Source organism: Corvus kubaryi, unplaced genomic scaffold, assembly GCF_017639235.1.
Source record: "Corvus kubaryi isolate FWS band 111438036 unplaced genomic scaffold, C.kubaryi_AGA036_p1.0 138, whole genome shotgun sequence".
Taxonomy (NCBI): Eukaryota; Metazoa; Chordata; class Aves; order Passeriformes; family Corvidae; genus Corvus; species Corvus kubaryi.
The window spans coordinates 5,461,535-5,468,717 of NW_024580672.1; positions in this window are offsets into that span (position 1 = coordinate 5,461,535).

The following is a 7,183-nucleotide window of genomic DNA, read 5'->3' on the forward strand; positions in this document are numbered from 1 at the left end:
CCTGGTTACAGCCAGTTTTATTCTGTTGTAGTTTGTTCCCAGATTACCTTGGTAACCCTCTCTGTACCTGAGACTCAGGTGTTGAGGAAAGAGGTTACTAGCACGTAACTCTGGATAACCACAATGAGAGTTGACTGCCAGTGTAACTGGGAGAAGGCCTGAAATATTCTAAAATGAAAAGCAGTTGGTACTGGTGGAGTCCTAGGTCTGAGTGTTAGGGAGCAAACTTCTGGTTACATGATTTCTAACACAGCCGTTGACACTAAGAAATCTTTGTCATTTACTTTCACACTCCTTAAATTGCATCTCAAGGTTCTTGCACATTGCAAGCTAGCACCATATACAAAGTTTGATGCTGCTTCTTTTTGTCAAGGAAACAAATTTTCAGTTGTGGGTGCTGACATCATTTGCATTAAAGAATATTGTGAAAATGAGCTGAATATCAGTTTTTCAACCACATGCAAAACACTTCCAAGCATTTTTCTGTTTGCTGAGGTTTCTCTTTCCTTGTAATTGGGGCAGACTATTGCTGCTATTACAGGGCCACTATAAATATATTTCAAATACCTTAATCACTGGTATTCCGCAATAGTTAGCCTCAAATAGGCTCTGTAGGCTTAAAGCCAATAGAAATGTGAGCTGTACCAGACCACTGCTAACAGCTCTCATTAGTGCTACACTGTTTAGTGTGCTGTGCAGTGATAGGTTTAGTGGGGACCTTGTGCAGGGGCATCTTGTATTGTCACCTTTTTTAAGATGGATGTGTCACTGCATTCTGGGGAAAGCCTCTCTGGCAATGTCTGAAGGACCTCAGGATGAGCCCTGTCCTCAGATGGCCCAAGTTTCAGGGCTGTCACCACCACAAGATAGTCTTACTAAATTGAAGCAGAGGGTCTTCAACTACGAGGGCCCAGCGGGGGCTGTGAGAAGGAGCTTGTTGCCCCACACACAGGGAGCTTAGATTTCAGACAGGAGCTGTGGAGGCAGGAACTGCAGGGTCTCATGACTCACTTCCCATCATCAGCTGCTCCTGCTGTTGGGGACAAGACTTACCTGTGAGATGTTGCCACGGTTCTTGACTCCCAGTTCCACTGAATTCAGAAGTGAGCAAAACTTCTTACCTTTTGCTTTACTAGCTGAAAATAGAACAATGGTGTTACTTACTTCCTCCTCCTCTCTGCATTGAAGCTATTCTCTTATTCAGAAGAAAACAGCCTATGTCAGGAGAACTTCCTGAAATAGGCTTCTTTTTCTCCAAATTTTAATTAAACAGAAAATTCATATGCTAAATCGTAATTGAACAGAGGAGCTATGTGCTGTATAATGGGGCTCAAAGAGTGCACACAGCCCTTTGTAGTTAACTCATCAGGTCTTCTGTGTGTTGAAAGGCACAGAGGAAGGTTCTTACAAATTAATTTGTAAGACCTTGTTTTAGATCCTGGCTCAAGAGCAGACTACAGGTACCAAGGTATAATTGCAAGGTAAAAAAAAAATTGCTGTTCTTTTGAGGTCTCTGATAGAGTGTCCGCCTTTTCCATGGACCCAAATTACCGGATGAGGTTCTGAGTCTGCATTACAGCACAGCTATCAAATGCTTGGGATGCTGATCTGTGAGGAACTAAGTCCGGCACTTTGGGAGAGATCCAAGCAGTAACTGTCTGCTTCAGGTGGTTGAACCTGTGCCAGTAGTCAGTGTAAGATATGTTGCTGGCTGAGGCTGAGCTCCTTAACCTAGCAATAACTACCATGAGGGGAACAGGATCCTGAAATCAGGTTCTGCCAAGAAAATGAAGGTAAAACTTATTATCTGTAAAGCTTGGCTTTACAAAGCCTCAGATTTCTCACAAGGGAGAGTGTTGTTTAGATGTTGTGTTCAAAAGAGAAGGCGACTCAGGGCCTCCCTTTTTGCATTGCCCAGTGTTTCTGTTCCCCTTCCGAGCTGTGCCAAACCCCAGGACCAGCCCCACAGATTACCTCCCACTGAGGGAGGGATGCTGCAGCCACAGCAGCACAGTGTAAGAGCCCTGCCTGTCACCACACACCAGAAGATAACCTCCACTCCCCTGCTCCTTTCTGCACAGGGACTCCCATAACTGTCAGGGAAGGCAGATGAAGTGCAGAGGTGTGACAGCTGAACTCAGATCCATGGGACAGTGACCAACAGCCTTAGGCAACCAGCTCCCAGGCACTGAGTCTGCTCTTTAGGGCAGTAGGAGGAGCAAAATGGTGATATTCATGTGCAGTGTTTGTTCACACCTGAAACTTGGGAAACCAATTTTCCCCTGCAAAGGGAGAGCATGAGAGCTTCCACAGGGCCATTGCTGGGAGAGATGTCTGCCTCTCACTCTGCCTGTCTCTGGTAAATGCAGGAGACTCTAGCCTAGCTTGCCAGGTCTCTTCCTTTCTCTCTGGCAAGAACAGCCTGGCAGCTTTCTCTCCCTTGGACTTGGGGGACAGCAGTCAGCCTGCCATGTTGAGGAGCCCTAAACTAGCTCTGGCTGGGATCAGACAAGACCTGCAGGCTATAGTGGTCTCCCAGGTCAGCTTCTTTCCCCTTCCTGGCAGAAAGACCACTTCCCCCTGTGCAGGAATTTTAGCAGTGCTAGTGCTTCTCAGTGTAAAACAAGTTCTGTTACTGGCATGTGCCTGCACCTGCATTAATCTCTTCTCTCTTTCTTGTACATCTTCATGCCACTGTGCCTTGTCTGTTCTTTGTGCATGTTGTCATGCATATGATGTGTCCTAGAGGAGGGCAAGGAAATTACTTGTCCCCAGCATTTGCTTTTGTGTAATTGTCAATTGTGTTTTCAAGCTGGTTGAGAAATAACAAATACGCCAAATGGTAAATTCATACAGCTTCTCTTTTCAGATATGTGTTGTCAGGCCTCCCATCAGGAGCAGATATTACTTATATTACTTATATTACTGATATTACTTAGATGATATATGTCTGATGGGGAAAATAAAGTATTTTCTTCCTCAAAAAAAGGTGCATAGTTGTGTTTTGTTTCAATCTGCAGAGCCTTCCAAACTGCACTGTGCCAGCTGTGCCTTGAAGTGGTTAAAATCTTTGGGAAGAGGTTTGGAAAAGCATAAAGTGCTTTGAAGAGATATCACCAGTTATCACTGTTATTTATGTTGGCAGTCGCAGTGGATGTGGTCTGAGGCCCACTCTGGCAGGTGCTGTCTGTGCTCCTGACTCAGAGCCAAGGGGGAAGGAAGCGGTGTCCTAGCCATGATTTCAAAGTCCAAGTGAGGCACAGAGAGATTCATGGGTGTGTGCAGGGAAGGCCATGGCAATGATGTCTGAGAGGAGGCTCAGGCATCTGGCAATAAGCAGCCCCAACCAGCCGTGGCTACAACCATGGAAAGCTCCTGATAGCGTCTCTTTGCTGTGTCTCTTCAAGAACATGATGCCATTGTCTTAACAATGAGCAAGCCTAACTTTTCATGTTTAAAAGGAACACAAATCCCCAGACACCCCACAAATACAGCCAAGCTTCTAGGTACCTTATCAGCCTGTTCTGGTTTACCAATAGATGTCAGTCAGCACTACTCACAACCCTTTGCACCTACAGCCCCTTCCTCTTCCATTTTAGAAGGGGACCAGAAACAAATCTCTCATTTGTTTTACTGAGAGAAACTGAGATACAGAAAAATTCCCTTCGTGGTGGCAGAGAAAAGACAGAAGCAGAATCCATGGTTTCCAACAGGTAATTTATGACACTAGACTCTCATACTTGTGTATTTGTTGCAAGCTTTATCCATCTGGGCAGGTTATAATTCTCCCTACAACCTGTGAAAAGGGTTTGCACAGGTTTTGCTCATTTTTTAAAGTCTTGTGAAAAGTTCTTAATGAGTGCTACTAATAGCCTGGGGCTGCTGCTAACTGGTCAGTCCTTAGCACAGAAGGTTGTTAGCTGGAGGCTGCCCTGCCCGTTTCTTTTACGAGCACGCCCTAGCAGGAGGCATTTATAAAGAAAAGAGCAACATCAGGGAACAACTATCAGTATTCAGAGTTTATCAGCAACTAGTGAAAAAGGGAGGGGAGTAGCCAGCAGCACCTGATGATCTAGCTGATTACAAGCCCAGATGATGGATGTGCCATCCTTTTGCTGGTCATAGAAACCCTAATTCCAGGTCTCCAAACACGAAAGCAAGGAGCTCTGGGAGTGTGAGAGCAGTAAAAGTAGGAGGAATTTCAGTGAGTGCGAGGTCCAGCCCCCGTCCTGGGCTCAGAGGTTAAGGGATATGGTAACGTGAACGTGCCGGGTTTTGGAGAGACATGGCACAATTCAGCGCTTGAGGAACGAAGCAGCCCTGCTCACGGCCCATTTTCAGAGGTGGTAAATGCCGGGCATAGCTCACTGCCAGCCAGCCATGCTGCACACATGCCAGGCACTCAGGCAGGTGACAGAAGGGTGTCGGCCCCGCGGGGTGGGGTGAGAGAAAGCCCAGTCCTGGCGGAAGAGTGCCGAAGGAGTGGAGAAGTTCAGTTGACAAAACAATGGCTGTGCAGTGATGGGTCTCCAGCCTGAAGTCAGTCAGCTTTGCTGAGGCGTGCCATACAAGTTACACAGGCAAGAGCCCGTGTGCATGGCAGTAACAGGGCTCTGCACCACAGGATGTCCCAAACAGCTCTGGATGGTGCTGTTTCCTGGACACTGCCATCCCCAGAAGATACCAATCGTTACTCTGATGGTACACTCACCTCTAGGTGCTGGAAGGCACCGCAGCCTAAGAAGGTACTGGGAACCCATCCCAAGTGATCATTTCCACTGCTTGTGACTACCTGTGGGGTCCCCTTCTGCAAAAAGCATCAGAAATAGCAGCAAAGGGTGAGCTCAGAGAGAAAAACTTCATATACGTGCGCACACACACCTGCAGATGCCCTGGCCAAGACAAACACCAGGCAGTGGCTTCCCTGAAAAAGATGGCCAAATATATAGATGAGTTGGGACACAGTGGAACATAACCAGTGAGGCCAGATGGAAGGTGAGTAGAAAGAAGTCTGGCATAAGTAGCTTAGGAGTGTTCTGCTTTTTCCTGTGGCATTACTGTGTGAGTTGTGCAACCAAGTGCTTCCTTCTCTTTGTTCTACTCTTTGTTACTCCCTTCATCTTCAAGACAAAAATGCAAACATTTAGTCTGGATTTCTGGTTTGGGTTATCTTTGCTAACACTTGCTACCTGGTGATTCCCTGCTTTTCTTCCTCAGTTTACTTGTTGATAAATGTGATTTTCCTGCAGACTGCATCAGAGCAGGGGACTTCTGAGATTTCTGAGCCTTTGCACTTTTTCTTTCACCTACTGCGATGCTCTGCCCTGTTTCATGGCATGGTAGTTCTCTGTCAAGATGACATAGCACTGGTGAGCCTCTAGGAAGGCACAAAGAAGGGAAGAGTTATGGATGAGATAGAGCTAGTTTCTTATCTCTCCTCCAGAATGCAAGCTGTTTGCTATAATAGTATCTCACACTCTTGCTGTTGTGTAGGGTCCCTTGGGGGGACGAACACTTTGCGATTCTGGGTGTACAGCACCTACTGCAAAAAAAAAGTCTGAATGTGTTCAGGGCTGCCACAACAAATCCTAGTGGCAGCAGCTCAGGCCTTGGGAGTGGATAAAAGTTAAACAGTTTTTAGGAATGTCTCATAGGGCAGCCTGGACTTTGTTCCTGAGGAAGGAGGTGAAATGCCTATGTAACAATGTGTATGTCAACATTCATGTCTAGCAAGGGAACTGACCTCTGCAGAGCTGAGTTTGGACAGATAAAACACACTAATCCTGTTAGCCTCCTGCAGGCACTGAGGCCCTCAGAAGGGAAGCAGAACGATGGAGTGCCCATTCCTGACTCACAAATAGCAAGACAAACTGTACTTGAAGGAGTCCTGCCCAGGAGCTCGGGTTGAGTGTGGGAGAAAACTGTACTGGGGATTGTGTGTTGTGGCCCCAGTTTAGCATGGTGCACTTCTTCGTCTGAAGTCCCAGGCTTTGTCTTAAAGGCTTGAGAATACTATAGGGGCAGTCACGACTGGCGTCTCTCCCCGACCTGCTGGGCTGGAGAGGACATGGGAGCTTTCTTTTGCCTTTGCAGGCTCCCGAACGCATCACTAACAGCAGCGAGTAGGAGCGATCAAAATCTGAGCATATTTATGATGTCATCTTTTTAACTCCTGAGAGTTAAAAAGAGCTGCTGTGGTGGTTTAGATGCACTAGGCACTTTATCTATTACCTCCTTGGCTGATTACTTGCTTTACTAGATAATACCTGTGTGTAATTCTGCTGATCCTGTAGTTCAACTATTCATGATTTCTGTCAGAATGAAGCTCATGATATCTCAGTGTAGTGCACTAGTTAAATACTGATTTCCTTTACTCTTAGATTTGCTTGAACCTTTTCTTATCTTTAACCAATTAAGGATTTAGTGCTACTATGAATTCAGATAATGGACTAAATGATTAACAAAACTTGACAGAGTCAGATTTCTTCTACATAATCTGCAAGTCTTGCAAAAGTCGACTTCCCCAAGGCAAGCAGCACTTTAACCAAGTAAGGGAGGCCAGTCAGCACTAGCTTTGACATGATGAGCAATCAGGGTGGAAAAAGCAGGATGAGATTTTTTTTGTGCCTAGGGTGGTGAATTTGTAGATGTAGCAGATACAGCACATGTGTACACATCTGTACGGGGTGTGTCTTTTGGAATGGTTTACTGGAGCTTTTGGAAAAGAAGAGCCCAGGAAGTATCACTCAAGCACCTTGTCTGATATTGCCATCTTCTGCACTGATCTCAGAGCTGCTTTTATACAGTGATCATTGGGATCTGCTTATTGATGCATTCAGTAGAGAAGGCAATAGTACTAATCACCATACATTTCCTCCTGGACATATTTCCTCCTGCATATTTCTTATGCACTCTCTTGCTGGTTCAAGTCCCTGAAATATTTTATGAGCTTTAAGAAATTCAGCGTTAGGTAGGATTAAAAACACCCTGGATCCTCAGGTCAATAAGAGCAGCATCCTAAAGAAAGCAGTGGAGAAACAGCAGGACTCCTCAAAGCCTCACTTTCTGCTAGATCCCTTTCCCCATGCCCAGGATGGTCCCTCCTGCTCTGCAACCCTGTAGTGGCAGCCAAATCAGAGGCTCAAGGCAGCAGGAGCCAAGGAGCAAGAGCAAAGATCTCAAA